General features: G+C 44.7%; 1 long non-coding RNA gene across 1 annotated transcript in view; it reads left to right on the top strand.

The window, feature by feature from the left end:
• The window catches only part of LOC109023414 (uncharacterized), a 47,381-nt gene extending 33,271 nt beyond the window's left edge, over positions 1 to 14,110 (top strand). Inside the window, exons 5-7 of the long non-coding RNA XR_002002799.3 lie at positions 7,780 to 7,917; positions 8,748 to 8,984; positions 13,537 to 14,110. This is a non-coding gene — a long non-coding RNA (uncharacterized lncRNA). The remainder of the gene's footprint in view (positions 1 to 7,779; positions 7,918 to 8,747; positions 8,985 to 13,536) is intronic.
• Positions 14,111 to 20,890: the final 6,780 nt, after the last annotated feature.

Consider the following 20,890-nt stretch of genomic DNA (forward strand, 5'->3'; position numbering starts at 1 on the left):
TCCCGTTGAACTGAACCACTTGGTCTGATTTTCTTTTTCTTCTCAGTGATCAAGAGAGAGGTTCTATAATCTCAAACTATAATTGTGGATCTGACTATAACTCCTTGCAGTTCTGTGAGTTTTTGCTTCATGTATTTTGAAGCTGTTTTGAGGTATATAAATCACTAAGATTATGTCATCTTGATGAATTGACCCCTTTATCATTATGAAATTATCTTCTTTATCTCTACTAATATTCTTTGTTCTGAAATCTATTTTGTCTGGTATTGATATAACCATGTTAGTTTTGTTTTGACAAGTGTTAACATCACATATCTTTTCCCATCCTTTCACCTTTAAGCTATTTATGTATTTATTTATATTTAAACTGAGTTATTTTCCTTCTTTTTTTTTTTTTTTTTTTTCTGGAGATGGAGTTTCACTCTGCCACCCAGGCTGGAGTGCAGTGGCCTGATCTTGATTCACTGCAGCCTCCACCACCTGGGTTCAGACAGTTCTCCTGCCTTAGCCTCCTGAGTAGCTGGGACTACAGGTGTGCAACACCACACCCAGCTAGTGCTTTTCTTTTTTTTTTTTTTTTTTGTACTTTTAGTAGAGACAGGGTTTCACGATGTTGGCCAGGCTGGTTTCAAACTCCTGACCTAAAGTGATCCACCCACCTCGGCCTCCCAAAGTGCTGGGATTATAGGCCTGAGCCACTGTGCCTGGCCTAAAGTGGGTTTCTTACACAGAGCACATAGCTGAGTCTTGCTTTTTCTTATCCAACATGGCAGTCCCTGCTTTAGTTTCAATATTTAGCCTGTTTACATTTATCATGATTATTCACATGGTTATTATAAACAGTATAACATTTATCATGATTATAACACATGCTATGTGTTTTCTACTTCTCCCGTCTATTTTTTACTCACATTTCCCTCTTGTTCTTGTTTTTTTTAAGTAATTGGGTATTTTTCATGACTCTATTTTTATCTCCTTTGTTGACTTATTAGCTATAACTGTTTGCTTGCTATTTTAGTGGTTGTGTTAGGATTTATAGTATGCACCTTTAACTTATTGCTTACCTTTAAGTTATATCATATCACTTCATATATAAGAGTCTTACAACAAGACCTGTCACGGTGGCTCATGCCTGTAATCCCAACACTTTGGGAGGCCAAGGCGGGTGTATCGCTTGAGCTCAGGAGTTTGAGACCAGCCTGGGTAATATGTAACCTCATCTTTACAAAAAATACAAAAATTAGCCGGGCGTGGTGGCGCATACCTCTAGTCTCAGCTACTCAGGAGGCTGAGTTAGGAGAATCACTTGAGCCTGGGAGGTTCAGGCTGCAGTGAGTGGTGATCACACCACTGCACTCCAGCCTGGGTGACAGTTAAGACCCTGTCTCAAAAAAAAAAAAAAAAAAAAGAAAAGAAACTTACTACAGTATATTTCTATTTCTCCCCTCCGGGCCTTTGTAGTATTGTTGTTATAGATGTACCTCTACATAATTATTAAATTATTTTTGCTTTAAACAGTCAATTATCTTTTTTTTTTTTTTTTTGAGAGTCTTGCTCTGTCACCCAGGCTAGAGTGCAGTGGCATGATTTCGGCTCACTGCAACCTCTGTCTCCTGGGTTCAAGTGATTCTCCTGCCTCAGCCTCCCGAGTATCTGGGATTACAGGCACCCGCCACTGCGCCCGGCTAATTTTTGTATTTTTAGTAGTGACGGGGTTTCACCATGTTGGCCAGGCTGGTCTTGACCTCTGACCTCGTGATCCACCCACCTCAGCCTCCCAAAGTGCTGGGATTACAGGCATGAGCCACCGTGCCCGGCAACAGTTAATTATCTTTTAAAGAGACTTAGCTAAGAAGAAAAAAGTATTTAAATTGTCTATATAGTTGTCATTTCTGGTGCTCTTTATCCTTTAGGTAGATCCATGTTTCCATCTGGTATCATTTTTCTTCTGCTTGTAAGACTTCCAATAACATTTCTTGCAGAGTTAAGTCTGCTGCTGAGGAATTCTTTCAGCTTTTGTAGATCTGAAAAAGTATTTCGCCTCTGTTTTTGAAAGACACTTTCTTTGAGTGTGGAACTCTCATTTGACAGGGCTTTTTGTTTTGTTTTCTGTTTAGTACATTAAAGATGTCATTCCACTGTCTGCTAGCTTGCTCTGCTTTCATGAGAAATCTTCTGTCATCCTTACCTTCGTTTCTCTGTATATAAATGTGTCTTTTTTCTCAACTGCTTTTGATTTTCTCTTTATCATTGATGTTTAGCAACTTAAGTGTGATGTGCCTTGGGGTTGTTTTTTTTCATGTTTCTGTGCTTGGGTCTGTTAAGTTTCTCAGGTAGGCAAGTTTACAGTTTCCCTCAAACTTGAAACATTTTTGACTAATATTATTTTTGGCATACCAGCACCATTTCAAGGACTCCATTCTCCAATTCCACTTACATTAGGCCACTTGAAGTTATCCCACAGTTCACTGATGCTTTATTATTCTCCTCTGCAAAGTATACTGTGTTATTAGTCCTAGTGAGTGCATTTTTCATTTCAGATATTGTAGTTTTCATCTCTAACAGCTCAATTTAGGTTTGTTTGATATCGTCCATGTCTTTCTGTCATGTTCAGTCTTTCCTCTAGCTTCTTGAAATATGGAATATGTAATAATAACTTTTACAATATGTTATATACAAATTCTATCATCCGTGTTATTTCTGGGTCAGTTTTGACTAATTGACTTTTCTCTTCATTCTAGGTTGAATTTTCCTGCTTTTTTGCATGCCTGGTGCTTTTTGCTTGAATGCCAAATATTGTCAATTTTACTTTGTTAGATATTGAATAGTATTGTATTCATACAAATATTCTTAAGCTTTGTTCTGAGATGCCATTAAGTTACTTGGAAAGAGTGTGATCATTTCAGGTCTTACCCTTAAACTTTGTTAGACCAGGTCAGAGCTGCATTTAATTTAGGGTTAATTTTCCCCCCTCCTACCAATGCAAGATACTCCTTGGTACTCTAATCAATGCTGCCTGAATTATGAGGTTTTCCACTCTGGCTGCTGGGAAGAGGCATTATCTGAGGCTCTCTGTGAGTACCCTCTGAGTACCATTCCCTCAAATCCTTTTGGGTGGCTCTTTATCTGGTTATGGGGGCATCAGTTTCCAATTACTGCTGTAACAAATACCACAAACTTAGTGACTTGAAACACCACAAGTGTATTATCCCCAAATCAAGGTGTCAGCAGGGCTACATTCCTTCTGGAGGCTCTAGGGAAGAGTCTGTTCCCTGCCTTTTCCAGGTTTGTAGAGGCTGCCTGTACTCCTTGGCTTGTGGCACCTTCTTCTATTTCAAGGCCAGCAGCATAGCATCTTCAAATCAATCTCTCTCTCTCTCTTAGTCTCTCTGACTGCTGCTTCTGTCATGTCACGTCTTACTCCCTCTTATGATTACACTGGGCCCACCAGGATGATCCAAGGTAACTTTCCATCTCAGTCTCCTTAGCCTAATCACATGTACAAAGTTCTTTTTGCCCTGTAAGAGATTCCAGAGATTAGACATAGACATCTGGGGTAGGAGGGATTATCCAGTCTGTAAAATGGTCCATTACATGTGATTCTTGATAGTTAATACACCAAAGTCATCTTAGTCTATGTAGCCAACATCATGACACAAACTATTAGTATTTTTTTAAGTGATTTTATTTGTTTTCTCAAACTGACCCAGTCTCAGAAGTCTGTAACAGCTTAACCTTCCAGAAAGCATGCTCAGCATGACAGATCCGGGACCATGGAATGCCTTTCTCTGGCAAACAATAGAGATGCCCAATGATGCTAATCTTCTGTGGTAGGAACAGTCAGGGAGAAACAGTAATTCTTTTAGGCCCATGCAACTTTTGAATGTTTATATAACTCAAGTTACTTAATACAACTAATTTGGAGGGCAACTTGACAACATCTAACAAAGTTGAAGACATACATACCCTCTGACCCAAGAACTCTGCTCTAAACATTGACCTTAAAACTCCCACATGTACACAAAGAGACTTATACAAGAAAGTCCATTACAACTTAGTTAGCAGTAGCACAGAATTGGAAACATTGATAGGAGGATGGATAAACTGAGATTTAATCATTGTCTGAGTTCTCTGAAAAACAGACTCTGAGACAAAGATACAAGTAGTTTATGTGGGACGTGGTCTCAAATGTTTAACAGCAAAATATGATACTAAGGAAGAAGCCAACAAGCCACAAGGTGTGTTATTGTGGTAGACATGGATGTGCTGCCCAGATTCCCCTTCAGGAAGCTGCAGGGGTTGGCATCAGCAGAGGGCCTCCAGCTGTCAGCTCCTCCAGGGTCTGCCTCAGCCATAGACAGCAGCCTCACCCAAGGTCATGCCCACTCCAGGACAGCCCACAGCCAGTGACTGAGCAAGGCGGAGGTATAAAGACCCAGCCATTTGGGTCCACCACGAGACACTCTAATGGATGCTACCGTACTTGCTCCCCAGCTCCCTGCAGGTTGGCCAAGGCTTTATCAGGCCAGAGTCACAGTTCTCCTCCTCCTTCTGCCCAGTCCTGTGTTCCCCCGTTTCCTTTTGGAGGTGTTGATTCCTAATAAACATCTTACATCCCAAATTCCAGCTCAGTTTCTGCTTCTGGAAAACCTGGCCTGAGGTGATTATCAAGCAAGTTACCACTGTGGGCAGTGAACTTCAGCTTAATCCTGCTGGGAAATTCTAGGAGGCAGTGTAGAGTGAGGCCTCAGAGTTATCCTCCCTAAGGAGCAAGGGAGCTGGGGTATTTATCTACCAACTTCCATCAGTCACTGGTGAGGGCTACTCCTGGGGGCTGTTAAATCCCAGGCTTTTGGGCCTGCTCCATGTAGCAACAGATCATGCTCCAACAGTCAAGAAAGCCCGTGGACAATGATGTGTGGGTGCTGGCAGTGGGAGCCAGAGAAATGCTGAGTGCTCAGAGGATATAGGCAGGCAAGACACCAACAGAGATTGCTACACTCACAGAAAGGAATATTAAACAGCAGTGATGATGAATTAGCTATTTGTATCAATATGGATGAATCTGTCTGCGGCCATACCACCCTGAACATGCCCAAACTTGTCAATATGGATGAATCTCACCAAAACAATATTGAGTGAAAAAAACAAGGTTCAGAAGAATCTAAACAGTATTATATAAATTGGAGAAAAATTTAAAACGTGCAAAACAAAAATATTTTTAAGAAAGATACACACACACATACATATATATAGCAAAAGTAGAAAAATATGATGAATAGTAAATTCAGGAGAGTCATAGTATCAACAAAGAGGGAGGGATGGAATGGAATCAGGAATCAGGAGGAGGCCTTGACTACATCTTAAATGTTTTAAATTTTTTGCTGGGTAGAAGTTACACATATGACCATTATATTATATTCTAATTTTTTTTGTATGCCCAAAATTTAAAAAAATAAAACATTGTAATAAACAGGCCAGACTCAGTGCCTCATACCTGTAATCCCAGCACTTTGGGAGGCCAAAGTGAGAGAATCACTTGAGCCCAGGAGTTCAAGACCAGCCTGGGCAACAGAGAGACCCCATCTCTACAAAAACTTTAAAAAATTAGCCTGGCATGGTAGCACATGCCTGTAGTCCCAGCTACTTGGGAGGCTGACGAGGGAGGATCACTTGAGCCCAGGAGTTTGAGGCTGCAGTGAGTTATGATTGCACTACTTCACTCCAGCCTGGGCAGCAGAGTGAGAACTTAAAAATAATTATAATAAACAAAGTAAAATCTTATTTAAAAAATTCAAATGATCTGAAAGACATGAGGATTGGCCATTGTGAAAAAAAAAAGACTTGTTTTGTTTTTAACTAAAAATAGCATTAAGGATATTTTTAAATGTAAAAACTCTTTCATGACAAGGGTATAAGAAAATGTAATAGGCGCTACCACTGGAGAGCTGAAATACTTTCAACTTCACATCTTTTTTTTTTTTTTTTTTTTTTTACTTTTATGTTAGGTTCAGGGGTACGTGTGCATGTTTGTTACTTAGGTAAACTTGTGTCATGGGGGTTTGTTGTACAGGTTGTTTTGTCACTCAGGTACTAGGCCTAGGACCCAGTAGTTATTTTTTCTGATCCTCTCTCTCCTCCCATCCTCCACCCTCTGATAGGCCCCAGTGTGTTGGTCCCCTCTATGTGTTCATGTGTTCTTATCATTAAGCTCCCACTTATAAATGAGAACACACGGTATTTGGTTTTCTGATTCTGTGTTCATTTGCTAAAGATAATGGTCTTCAGCTCCCTCCATGTTCTTGCAAAGGACATAATCTCATTCTTTTTATGGCTGCATAATATTCCATGGTGTATATGCACCACATTTTCTTTATCTAATCTGCCATTGATGGGCGTTTAGGTTAATTCCATGTCTTTGCTATTGTCAACAGTGCTACAGTGAACATACATGTACATGTGTCTTTATGGTAGAATGACTTATATTCCTTTGGGTATATACCCAGTAACGGGATTGCTAGGTTGAATGGTAGTTCTGTTTTTAGCTCTTTGAGGAATTGCCACACTGCTTTCCACAATGGTTGAACTAATTTACACTCCCACCAACAGTGTATAAGCATTTCCTTTTCTCCACAACCTCACCAGCTGTTATTTAACTTTTTAATAATAGCCATTCTGACTGGTGTGAGATGGTATCTTATTGTGGTTTTGATTTGCATTTCTCTAATGATCACACCTTTTTTATTGTTTGAATTGTTTTTAACATGAACAGGTACTGCTTTATTGAAAAATGAAAAGCACTTGTAATTCTGTCAACCTAACACCACTATTTCCATTTTCATTAATTCATTTTCCAGACCTTGCTCACATGCATACACTCTTTGCTAAGTTGCAATCATATCACACATGTATTTTATACCGTTTACACTTAATCATATATGATATGTACATAAACGTTTCTCCATTTCTATGTAGTCTAAATAATCATCTTTTCTTTTTTTTGAAACAGGGTCTCATTTTGTCACCCAGGCTGGAGTGCACTGGCACAATCTCTGCTCACTGCAGCCTCAATCTCCCAGGCTCAAGTGATCCTCCCACCTCAGCCTCCCAAGTAGGTGGGGCCACAAGCATGCACCGCCATGCCTGGCTAATTTTTGTATTTTTTGTAGAGATGAGGTTTCGTCATGTTGCCCAGACTGGTCTCGAACTCCTGGGCTCACATGATCCTCCCGCCTTGACCTCCCAAAGTGTTAGGATTACAGGCGTGACCCACCACACCCAGCCTAAAGAATCATAATTTTAATGGTTACATAATGTTCTGTCTTGTTGATGCACAGTACTTCACCAACCATTTCCTTATTTGAGATATTTATATTGCTTCTAAATTTCAGATATTGAAATAACTTTATGATAAATATACTTGTGGAGGTTTTTATGTTAAATATAGCCCTAGCAGAAACCCCACGGGTGCAATTACTAAGTCAGAGGGTGTGTCTTTGCCCTGCAACACACAAAGCTTTCCCTTTGATGACGATTGTTTACTTAAAGCCCTGGGGACTCCCAAATGCCTGGGAATCTTCATTTTAGACTTAACCTATTTTAGGCTTGGTTTTGTTTTACTGGATTCTCAGGAGAGCAAAGGAGACAGCTGGGAGCAGATGGGCAAATCCCAGTTTGCCCAAAGAAATGTCTATTTTCCAAGGGGCATGAAGAATTTAGGAATAAAGCAGATCTGATTTCTAATTCTGACCTTGCTACTGGCAAATTGTGTGGACTCAGGAAAGTGACCGGCCCTCTTTAAGACTCAGTGTGCTTACCTCTGAAATGGAGCTGTCAATCACATCTGCCTCATAGGCTTGTTCTGAGGATGAAGTGAGAAAATGCCCACAAGGAGCTGGTTGCAGCAGCTGGTGCATAGTAAGTACTCAGTGGATATGAGCTGGTCCTAAGTAAGGTCAGCAAAAACACTCTTCCCACAGACCCCGAGAAAGCAGAGTCCTGAATGAGGGGCTAGGGGAGTTGCCTTCCAGCTGATATTTCTCAATGGCTGTAATGCTGGTGAGAATTAAATAATTGGAGGAAGCAGGGGGAGAGAGAGAATGGAAAGAATCTTCTCTGGAACTACCAGCCTGTATTCTCTGCATTTCCATATCTAGCACGGAAATGAGAGAAAAACTGATGTTGATTGAGCAACTATAATGTCCCAGGTGCTTCACGTACATTTTCTTCCCAGGCCTCCCTGCAGGGGTGAGGGAAGACTGCAAAGGTACAGGAATGGATGTTGAGGCTGTCCAGGCATCTCGCGTCTGAATGCGTGAGATGCTAGCCCTGCATCTCCCAGCTGGAGAACTGCACTCAGTTTGTCTCCTCATCTGTAAGTTGGGGAATGACCATTGCGCTGGGAAGAAATCATTTTTATAAAGCGCCGGGCACATAGTAAGCACCGGCAGTAGCTATAATGAGCAGCTTGCCCCAGGTCACCCAGAAAGTGGCAGCACTGAGACTGGGGCTGGGTCTCCTGCCTCCGGAGCTGGGTCTCCTGCCTCCGGAGCCCACATTTTTTCCACTGCATCACATTTACCTCTATACAAATGCCCATGGTCCGTGTGATACAAAATACTTGAGAAATACTTCTATGATGATTCAAGAAAAGAATTATTCTGGGCCCTTTGTACTGTGTTTCAAGTGTTCTGTAATCAAAGAATTCATCCCTCCAGTCATTTCTGAAAGCTTCCCTTCTTTTTCAGGAGCTTAAAAAGGATGCAGTCCCAAAACATAGAAGGATTTACTCCAGATCCAAGCAGTGAGTCAGGAACAGAAGGCCTGATGCCCTCACGTGGAACTCTCCCTCCTCCCTGGATGAGGACCTTCCCCAGAATTGCAGGGCACCCACACAAGACCAAGCAAGTTCAGAGAAAAGTGAAACCTGACTTTAGAGCCTCTGGGATGTTCACTACACCTCATGGAACCTTTTTGGTTCACAGGTAAGGAAACCGAGGCCCAGTCAGTCACGTTGGTCACGACTGCTCCTGGCGTTAGTGTCTGAGACAAAATTACTAGCCACCCTTGTGCTTCTGGTAAACAGTGTTTGAGGTTTAGTGTCAATGTGAGCAGTCGTATATGAGAACATCTCTGGCTGTGCAGCTAATTACCACCTTTCTAAAGTAATCTCTGCCTGAAATGTACTGTGGCTGGAGCAGTTCAATATCAGCATTGAATATGAAGTGACCATGGGCTCCGCAGGCACACAGGGATCCAAATTAGGAGAAAGTTGTTCCACTTGTCAACATGGAAGGAAGCGTTGTGTATTTCTTCTTTATGGTGCCAGATTTAGCACAGGGAGGCTTCTGCCAGATAATTCGTCTTTGCAGTCGTCCGTATAGGAGGGTCTTAGCCCACCACACTAGGTTATTTTCAGCCTGGTGAAGCAAAGAGGGAACACTAGTAGCAGAAGACCAAGCTGAAGGAATTGCCTCTGCCCATGACAGGTAACAAATGGGCTTTGTGGTTCTGAGCCTCAATTCTAGAAAATGGGTGCATTAATATTTACTGTATCTAGACCTAAAGCTTTAAATAACATCTATAGACTGAAGCCTCCTAACAACCTAACACCACTATTTTCATTTTCATTAATTCATTTTCCAGACCTTGCTCGCACACATACACACTTTGCTAAGTTGCAATCATATCACACATGATATATGTGAATCAAGTGTGATTCATATATACGACCGGATTCTAGGTTCATACATACGACTGTCTACCAGACCCTGCTCTTGAGACCCAGCCCCCATCTCACTGCTGCCACTTTCTTGATCTGGGGCAAGTTACCAATCACAGCTACCACTGGGCTCTACTACATGTCGGGAGCTTTATAAACATGATTTCTTCACAGCACAATCATCATTCCTCATTTTACAATAGTCAACATGCAAAAATGAAGCTTTCCATTTCCTGGCCCCCAAACCTGCTCCTCCCCTCATCTGCCTCTTCTCTGTGACACCATTGGTTTGCATCCACCTGCTCAGGCCAAACACCCAGGAGACCTAACTCCTCTCCCCTCCTCTCCTGCTCCACACTTTTAATCCATCTGCAAGTCCTGCCAGCTTTACCTGCAAAACACATCCAGAACCTGACCCTTTCTCGCCACATGCACTATGTCCACATAACTCCTGCCACCGCTTTATGAAAATAATATTTTTAAATGCAAAAAATAACATACAGAGAATTATAAAGGAAACCAATCATATTAACATCTATTTACCAAAATATTTTAAAGAATAGATTTATGAGATATTAATGCATGTGCTTTGTTATTACCACATTAAATAAAAAGATCTGGTGGCAAGTCTAATAACTATTATAATTCCAAAGTAGTGATAACTATAAGCAATATTTCCAGAGAGCTGCAGGGACTGGATGTAATGTGATATAAAAACGTCTGTGATTTCTAGTGGTGACAAAGTCCCAGGCACTGCTCATATTATTGTAGTTTGTTGCCTACATTTATCATTGAAAAGAGTGCTAAAACCTAGTCAGAGGCCGGGTGCAGTTGCTCATGCCCGTAATCCCAGCACTTTGGGAAGCTCAGGCGGGCGAATCACTTGAGGCCAGGAGTTCAAGACCAGCCTGGCCAACATGGCAAAACCCTGTTTCTACTAAAAATATAAAAATTAGCCAGGCATGGTGATGCACACCTATAATCCCAGCTACTCAGGAGGCTGAGGCATGAGAATCACTTGAACCCAGGGACGGGGCGGAGGTTACAACGAGCCAGGATCCTGCCACTGCACTCCAGCCTGGGCAACAGAGCCAAACTCACCCTAGTTAGAGGTTCATGAAAATAGTCTTACATACACACACACACACACACACATACAACCCCCACTTAGAAGCACATAAACACACACACTCATACACCCACATACATATTCCTCCACTTAGAAGTACACAAACTCCCTACATTCTGGTTGAGAACACGTGACTGAGTACACACCGCAGGCGTCCCTGGCCTGGGTGTTTGCAGCAACCTCCCGATGCACCTCCAGGCATCCAGTCTGGCCTCCTCCAGTCCATTCTCACCTTGGCAGTCCCAACGACTCCCTCCCTGTGGATGTCATATTATATCACTGTCCTACTTCGAACCCTCCAACAATAGCCCATCACCATATGTAAAATCCAAAGTCCTCACCACAACCAATGAGGCCCCAGATCATCTGGAAACCGCCTTTGCAAAAATTATATCAGTGAGAAAAATTATAACAGTAAGCTAAGCTAAACCTCCCCCAATCTTGCCTTTCCCTTAATTATTCCTGGACTATTGGGCTGAGCTAAATTTGGAAGACATTTAGGCTACAGTGTAAATAATAGGCCTTGTGCCAAACTCAACTGCTTTTGTAAAGCTAATGGGAGGCCATCAGGCTTGGGGGAGGAGAGAAGCCTGAATCCCGCTAAGGTGCGGATATAAACATTGTCAGCCATTATTCGGGAGGTTATAAGATATGCAGCTTGCCCAATTAGTCCTGCAAATAACACCACTATTGTAGATTGGCCTTTTCAGATATCTTTCCAGGCTTTATCCATGTCTGACACCCATGGCTCCATCTGGACTGCCAACTCCACTCCTGTGGCCCCACCCAGAAGTGATTCAGCCCTTCAAAGGACAGCTTTGACCCCCACTGATTTCATTTCCATCCCAACAAATCAGCAGTAAGCACCTATTACCTGGCCTTCCCCCAAACTGCCTTTGAAAAACCCCTAACCTAGAAGCTTCACACGATTTGAGTCCAGATTCCATCTCCCACATGGCGTGGTCAGGCTTGTGTCTATCATACTCTTTCTCTACTACAATGCTGTGGTCTTTGTTTATGCAGTGAGCAGGAAGAACCCCTCAAGCAGTTACAGTCTGGACTCTGGCTACCTCCCCGTCCTCATTTCCACCACCCTCCCCTCACTCATTTCACACCCTTCTGTCCAGCGCTATTTCTCTCTCCAGTACCCACCTGGCTCCTTCACTCCTTTGGGGCCTCTGTTCAAATGTCACCTGTTCAGAGAGGCCTACTCCGATCCCCCCATCCCCATGTAAAACAGTCCCCCCTCCCAGTCACACTCTACACTCAGACCCTGCTTTCTGGTCCTACTGAGGTGCATTTGTATGTTTCTGTGTCTTTGTGTTACAGTGGGCAGCTAGTCAGGCATAAACAGGAGGAGAGAGCCACCCCCGCCTCACCACCAGGAATGTCAGGCGAACATTAGGTGATGGTCGGGTGGTTGTTAACAGTTTCTCTTAAGGAATCATCCGCCACAGCCAGCTCCAGGGAAAGGCAGTCTCCCTATAGATAGGAAAAAACCTGAAACTAGTGATCAGTAGCTTCCTGATAAGATCAGGAATTGGGTGAGTGGGCTCACACATGTGCGCTCAAAGGCAAAATGGTGGAGTTTCACTGGTATATGACCTTATAGGAACACTTGACTGGAAAGGGGAGAACATCTCAAGTGAGCATGCGTACAACTCTAGGAAACACACTGCGCGTGCTCACCTCCCAAGTGCTGGCAGGCCACTGTGCATGCCAACAGGCGACCCCAAGGGAAGAATGAGGGGAGAAGGGACGCAAGATCCCGGAAGTATGCTGACGTATAAAACCCCAAGTCAAAAGCTCAAAGCTCACTTGTCTTTCAAGTCACCCGCTTAGCCCTCTTCCAAGTGTACTTTCCTTCCTTTCATTCCTGCTCTAAAGCTTTTTAATAAACTTTCACTCCTGCTCCAAAATTTGCCTCGGCCTCTCCTTCTGCCTTATGTCTCTCAGTCGAATTCTTCCTTCTGAGGGGGCAAGAACTGAGGTTGCTGCAGACCTGTACGGATTCGCCGCCAGTAGCATTTCTTGTCTGTCTACCCCACTAGAATGTCAGGCCTTATCACTGCTACTGGGATAATGTAGAGGGACCTATCACGTAGAGGGACAGGGTACACATCTGTAGATTTAATAAGTGGAGAAATATGAAGTCCGGACTCATTGGCCATGAGAATTCTGGCAAGGAAGAGGCCAGTCAGGACAGCTGCTGGAGGGCTGGACCATGAACAGGACCTCTGCCAGTTGAAGCGTGCCCTCTGCTTTAGTGCCTTGTTACATATACCCTGGTCTACTCATCACTCATGTTGCCATCAGACACTCCATCTCAGAGCCTGCAGTGAGTCCAGAAGAGAACAGGGCCCCAAACAGAAGGAAGTCCTGCAGTCACTCAGCCCACCATCCCAGGAGGCATTGCACAAACTCTGCTGTCATCAACATGCCCCTGGGGGTCTTACACTCCCACCCTGGACTAAGACCTCCTCCTGATGCCTCACAGTGCTCTCCGTGAGAGGAGTGTTGAGAAACACACTTCTAGGGGGTTCTGCTGTCCCCTACAGACCAGCGCTCAGTCATTCCTCCTGGATCTAGCTCTGGTATGGCTTTGCAGGCTTCACTCACAGTCTTGCCCTGAATCTGGGCTCCACTGTCTCCCTGTCTGACACATCTGATCTCTCTGTTTCAGTAGAGCTCCAACTACCGTCTACTCCCTGCAACTGGCCTGCTGCCAACTCCCCAGATCTCTTGTGGAGCTGCCGGAAGAGACAGCCTGCCACAGAAGAAAGCAGCCCTCCTCTTTCATGGCCTCCCACATATTGAAACAAACACAAGCAAACAAAACAAAAGCTTGAGTCCCAGCCTGATTCACCAGGTTTGGGTCCCAATTGTTGAAATTCCCTTCCCAGGGCTCTCAGAACCAGGGTTGGCTGGAGGGGTGAAAGAGGCTGGCCCTGAGCCCAGTAATAGGACACCAAGGGGGAGCTAAAAGCTGGGATCTGGGGTGAAGATGGGGTCTTCCAAGCTGGGAGGCAGACACCAGGCCAGAGCAACCAGCCTGCCCCAGCTCAGGCCTCTTAACCCATGCAGGGCAAGAGTATAAACAGAGGCCACGGACCACAGGCCTCAGTATTTAAACTTATAAATCAAGCTAACATAACATGAAATCAAATATGTTCTATCCTCCTAGCTTGACAAATACTTTCATAACGAGATGGAATGCCAGGTTCAGATTTAGAATTTTCACACTCCTTAAAGTTCCAAGTCAAAATACAGCATTGAGGAGGGCCCCCAACCTCGAGGTCTCCCCTCCCCCATTTTCTTTCACTCCCAGCTCTGTCTCACACCACGAGGGATCTTGGGTGAATGCCCCTCGATACCCCAGCCCCCCACAAACAGCTGCCCTTTCCCCCCTTGGCCAAGGGTAAGCACAGCAGCAGGGCAGTCTGCCCTTGGCTGGAGAGATGGAAGGAGAGGCCACATGGGCCCTGAAAATGCATTTGGGGACTCTTGGGCAGGAAACTTGGGAGTTTCTGGAGCCTCAAGGATGGTCTAGTGGGACAGAGCCACTTGGGCCCATGAGATCCTTGACCCATGGAGAAGGGTAGGGCTAGAGGAGGGCCAGGGCAGGCCCTATGAACAGAAGAACCTAGAGTAACTGCCCTGTCCCCAGATCCTGTCACCGAGCAGGCATACTTGGGAGGGTATTGGAGGGTGGAACCCAAGGGAGCTTGCCCAAGGCACTAGGAAAGAAAAGTGTAAACCTTGTTAGAGAATGCTAAGGATAGCTGTTAAAGCCTCAGAGATTCTACTCATTTTTGGCTGTTTCTAAAAATCTTCCCCCAAAGGAAGATCTTGCTCTCATTGAGGATCTGAGAAAGAATTCTCTCCAAGTAGTTTCAAAACATTCTGATGTAAAAACTCTGGTGTGTTAGTCAAAAATAAATTTCGTTGCTTGATGGCTTCACCATTCACAAAATATTCTATCCATCCAATTTAAAAATAAGAGCAGGGTATTTAAAACTCTTTCAATAAACACAAATTAAAACAATGAAGCTTGACTTATTGTTTTAACCTTGTTTTTTAATTGTGATCAGCTTAAGGGAGAGATATCAGGGGAAATGGGAATAAAAAGATACAGTGATTCAAAAATAAATGAGGTGGGGCCAGGCGCGGTGGCTCACATCTATAATCCCAGCACTTTGGGAAACCGAGGTGGGAGGATCACTTGAGGCCAGGAGTTCAAGACCAGCCTGGCCAACATGGTGAAACCCTGTCTCTACTAAAAATACAAAAAGTAGTCAGGCGTGGTAGCATGCACTTGTAGTCACAGCTACTCAGGAGGCTGAGGCAGGAGAATCGCTTGAACCTGGGAGGCAGAGTTTGCAGTGAGCTGAGGTTGTGCTGAGTACCACTGCACTCCAGCCTGGGCAACAGAGTGAGATGCTGTCTCAAATAAATAAATAATCTCAGCAAACTAACACGGGAACAGAAAACCAAACACCGCATGTTCTTACTTGTAAGTGGGAGCTGAACAATGAGAACACACGGATGCATGGTGGGGAACAACACACACTGGGGCCTGTGGGGTGGGGGCAGGGGGAGGGAGAGCAACAGGATAAATAGCTAATGCATTCAGGGCTTAATACATAGGTGACGGGTTGATGGGTGCAGCAAACCACCATGGCACACATTTACCCATGTAACAAACCTGTACATTCTGCACATGTATCCCAGAACTTTAAATTTAAAAAATTTTTTTTGGAAAAAAAAAGAATACTACGCAGATGCATATTCTCACACTGGTGCCTTTTAAGACACAGTTGCTACAGATTTTAAGACCATGATGTATTTTTACAACCACAGGACCAACAGCGATATCATCTCTAGCTACTTGTCCTGTGAGTTGTATGAACTTGTTCTGTCATAGACTCCCAGTCTCTCAACCCTTCCTAGCACTGTCTGGGCATGAACTTCTAGCCTGAGATCAGGGAGGCGGTCTATCTTATTTGCTGGTTTCATAAAAGCATTAAGCCAGTGGTAAGAATCAGGCATCTGAATCACCAGGACTCTTTTTGGTCCCTGTATCAATCTGTTGACCATAATAACTAATTTTCAGATAGGACTGGAACCTCTTAAAATGTGGCATCCATATTGTCTCTCATGGTCCTTTCTATAGCCCTATAGTGAAGGCCAGGTGCCCATCCCTAGGTACAGAGAAGGAAACAAGGAACAGAAAGGTGGAGCTTCTTCCTTGGGGTTTGAGAGCAAGTTTGCTGCTGGCAGAGTCAGGATAAGAACCAAGAAGAAACCAGGTCCCTGCCTCCTGGTGCTCTGTGCTTTCCACTTGGCCTCCCTCTCGTCTGCCCGCTGCATCTGTTGTCACTGGAGAAGAGCAGGGTGTCCAGGCTCCTGAGCGTCTCCTGACTCAGGCCTTGATGCACACAGTGACCAAGGGGGGAGTCATTCTGGGCCCTTCTGATGAGAAGGCATGGGTGGAACCAGCTGCGTGTGGCAGGGGAGGACCCAAGAGGTGACTCTGGGAGGACCCATTTCTGAGAAGCAGAGGAAAAACAGGGCCCAATGGTGCCTTGAAATTAAACACATGGCATCCAGGTGGGCCAAATATGGAAACAAAATAACAGCCATACTCTGGGAAATCACCATCCTGGCCACATCTGAGGACACTAGTCCAGATTAAAAGGGAGAGAGGGAGGGAAAAGGGGCAAGCCAAAGAGGCTGAGCTACTGCCAGGTTTGCCCCTGAGGAGAGACGCCAGGGCTACTGTTCTAAGCTGCGGCTGTGACTGCTGGATGAGCCACAGGAAACTGTCATGGGGATGGCTGTAAGAGGCAGAGCTGAATAAACACATGCTGGATGACAGAATGACTGCATGGACGAGCAGGTGGATGACTGGAAGGAATGGGACAAAATGAAGGGAACCAGTGCTCAGTCATCCTTGTTTCCACAGGCAGAGGGTTCTGGTTGCATTTGTCTCTCTGTATTTCTGGAACTGTTTTTCGATTCGGAATGTTGGATTCTGGCTTTAACCAAATTTATTATTATTTGTATTTAACTGAAGTGGGCATGTAATGACAGCAGCCAAACTCCAGTGAAGAAACTCCCTCAATACATAGCTTGTTGGAAGACACCAAAGGGGGGAATACACTTGACCCCTCATCTCCTCTCTTACCACCTTCCCACCCACCACCAGCCCAGAAAGAGCACCCATTTCTGCCCTAGAGGAACTCTGAGGTCACCTTTGCAGAAATGTTGTCACCGGCCAGGTCACACCTGACGTTGCTGCTAACATTGGAATGGAGACCCACTATTCAAAAACCACATCTAAACCTATCCTTGTTTTTATCCAGTCCCTGACAAGAATTTACAAAAATACCGACTTGTGACTTGACTGCGAGGGGTCTTTGTTGTTTAATTTTAAGAGTACTTCTGTCCGTGCAGCAGAGAAAATAGAGCACTCATCTTAGGGGCAGAAAACCTGGGCTCTGTTCTCAAGTGAGACATTTTATCACTTTGGATCTGAGTTTCCTTATTTGCAAAATGATATGATCTCTACCTCTCACAGGATGTTGTAGAAATCAAGTTGCAAATTAGATGATGCGTCTGAGCATTCTTTACAAAGATAAGCCACTCGTGATAATATTCATCAAGTGTCGCTTGGTGCCAGGTGCAGTTCTAAGAGCTTTACATGAATCGGCTCATTTGATCTTCACAACACCATGAGGTGGGCACTGGTATTACCCACACCCTCAATGAGGAGACAAAAATGCACCCCCAGGACCACTCAGCCAGGTAGGGGAAGCCCTGAGGTAGTCTGGCTGCAGAGCCTGCGCTGTGAGAATGACACACTCTTCTGGGTGTCAAAGCCATCATTACAGTCTGACCATAACTTCATCAAGCCTGTCCATGTTGGAGGGGATGGTTGGGTGGTATTGGCATTGACATTCCAACCAAAGGCTGATTCCAACATGTGTACAAGGACCACCATTATTGCACATATTTGTCTGAAACCATTGGTAGAAATGTTTCTGTGGATTAGTGGCCCATGAAGTTGTCACAGAAAAGGAAACGGAAGCTCAAGGAGGTTAACAGCCTTAGACCAAGGTCACCAAGCCAGGAAGCAGCATGAGTGGGATTTGAACCCAAGTCCCCAGGACCCACAAATCTGCCTTATGCCAGGTCACCTCGCGTACATCCTGTTTAGATGCTGAGCCCAGACAGCCTGGACAATGGGACAAAGTGAGGGAGCACACTGTTCTCCTGCCAATGGGGGTTCTATATGAATAATAAACAATAGTACAAAGACACAGGCGTGGCCAGGCAAAGGGATCATTTTGGAGTATGGGATACTCTCTGGGAAAGAAGACATGAACAGGACACAACAGTGGGGCCTGGGATAGGGCTGTGCAGTGATCATAGGGCAGCTCGGGATGCCAGAGGCAAATGCACAGACTCCAGAATCTTCCCTTGGGCCATCCTGGTGATGAACATACTTTCCCCACCCATGGCCCTGCCAAGTGGCTCTTCTGCCCAGGGGACCTCATCCCTGGTACACATCGCCTATGTGGTTCCTCAGTGGGGGCCTGGTCTCTGAGCTCACCTTGGCATGTCTGGAAGTCCCATACCCTATGCTTTGGAAGGCTAGAAACATACTTCTCTTTAAATGGGCAAGCCCCTCCCCGCACCATCATGCTGTTTAAAAATAAGAGTGGACCAAAACAGCAAGTTGGACTCTCAAACCCCTGTGCTTTTCATCCTGGGCCAGAAAACCATGGGGATGATTTCCAAAGCTCTTTCATTTGCCCAAATAGGGTGCCCACCTCACACTATCCAAAGACATTTTTCGGTATAGCCCCAGACAGGAGCTCAGAGCATTTGGAGCAACTTCAGAGCTCAACTGAGTCACAGCTTTGACTTTTTTTAGGTCAAGACTACTCATCTAAATAAGGCACAAGAGAAGCTGGTGTTTTAAGCCCTTGTGACAAGATGAAAATAGCTCCTCCGCCTTCCTCTTCCCCGCTCTTCCACCTTCAACACCTAACTTACAGAAGTCACCAGTCTGTGGCCAAGGATCATAATTCAGACTGTGGTTAAGGGAATACCCGCCAGGGAGGCTCCTCTGTTAGCTTTGGACCAACAAGTGACACCAGGCTTCTGGCCGCTGGGCTCTGGCTTGGTCTTGGAGACCCCAAGTCTCTGAGATGTGAGAGATGACATGTGCAGGGTCTGATCACCGGCCATGTGAAGGCACCAGCTGACCAAAGAGAGTGGCCATAGCTGTGGCCTTGGAGAAGCTGCACATCTGGCTGATGGGCAATCATAGCTGCCTTTCCGGAGCATGTCCCCAGTAGGGATTCACATAGAGTCACTGCTAAGGTGAGGTTCAAGAGTGAGCACCCCGCACAGAAGAACAAACTGGAGATGAGAGTGAGGACCGTGGTCAAGTTCCACCAAACTGGGCCCTGGTCTTGTTCACTGTTTTCTTGTGTGTCTTGTTCACTGTTCTTCCTAACATCTAACACGGTGCCCAGCTCATAGTAGTCTTCCAGTGGAAAAAGTTTCTCTTCTGGTGGCTACAGAATCAGTATGCTGTCTTGGAAATGTCAGATGTTTCAGTCCCAGTTCTGTTGAGTAACTTTAGTCCACAGTTTCTTTATCTATAAAATGGGTATAAGTCCCCCCCACCCGCCTTCCTCCCAAAGTTACAGCAATGAATAGGGGAATACTTTGAAAACTGAAAGCCTCTGGTAAACTCAAGGAAGTCTAAGTCTTGCTGATGGGGGGTGCTCTTCCTCTCAGCTCTTACAGTGCCCCAGTTTTAAAGCAGTTAGAACCTTGCAAGTACATAGCTGCGAATTATTTCTTTTGATCATTAAAGATAGGGTTGGGTGTGGTGGCTCACACCTGTAATCCCAGCACTTTGGGAGGCTGAGGCGGGCGGACCACCTGAGGTCAGGAGTTCAAGACCACCCTGGCCAACATGGTGAAACCCTGTCTTTATTAAAAATAAAAAAAATAATAGCCTGGCATGGTCGTGCACATCAGTAATCCCAGCTACTCCCAGCTACTGAAGTAATTGCTTGAACCTCGGAGGCAGAGGTTGCAGTGAGCCAAGATCACACCACTGCACTCCAGCCTGGGCAACAGAGTGAGACTGCCTCAGAAAAAGAAAAAAAAAAAAAAACAAAACTGGCCAGATGCGGTGGCTCATGCCTGTAATCCCAGCACTTTGAGAGGCTGAGGCAGGCAGATCACGAGGTCAGGAGATCAAGACCATCCTGGCTAACACGGTGAAACCCTGTCTCTACTAAAAAATACAAAAAATTAGCCATGCATCATGGTGGGCGCCTGTAGTCCCAGCTACTCAGGAGGCTGAGACAGGAGAATGGCATGAACCCAGGAGGCAGAGCTTGCAGTGAGCCGAGATGGTGCCACTGCCCTCCAGCCTGGGCAATAGAGCGAGACTCCGTCTCAAAAACAAAAAAAAAAAAAAAAAAGAAAGATAAGATCTTGACATTGAACAGACTTTCATATCTGTTCTTGGTTATGGCACTGAAATGTGGCCCCTCCTGTGAGGGTGCTCTTGGGCCAACATCCACTGAAGGGACATTAACTGTCATGTTTAAGTAACTAACTGTGATCTCAATATTCACATCTCAGCAGTTAACAGTGAAGAAGCGGAAATTCTTCACCTCTCCTATGCACATTAAAATAGAACTGACCGCTGTAGTATCCTTTTTAAAAATAAACTGATCTTTAAAGGAAGATTTCTTACCCTTGAAAAGATTCAAAGGAAAGTGCCACAGACATTAAAAGTATTTCTGAACGGAGAGTTCCCCAAAGGCCTGGAGCATTGATTTTCAACCCTCTACACATTAGGATCATCTGCTGAGATTTGAAACATCCCCACGCTTTGTCCCCACCTTTGAGTCTTTTGTATGATAATGAAGGGCCTGGCAAATTGGTGAATACAAACATTAGCTACTATTCAGTGTGTGCCTCTCCCATGGGCAGGCACTAGGACA

Source organism: Gorilla gorilla, chromosome 16, assembly GCF_029281585.2.
Source record: "Gorilla gorilla gorilla isolate KB3781 chromosome 16, NHGRI_mGorGor1-v2.1_pri, whole genome shotgun sequence".
Taxonomy (NCBI): Eukaryota; Metazoa; Chordata; class Mammalia; order Primates; family Hominidae; genus Gorilla; species Gorilla gorilla.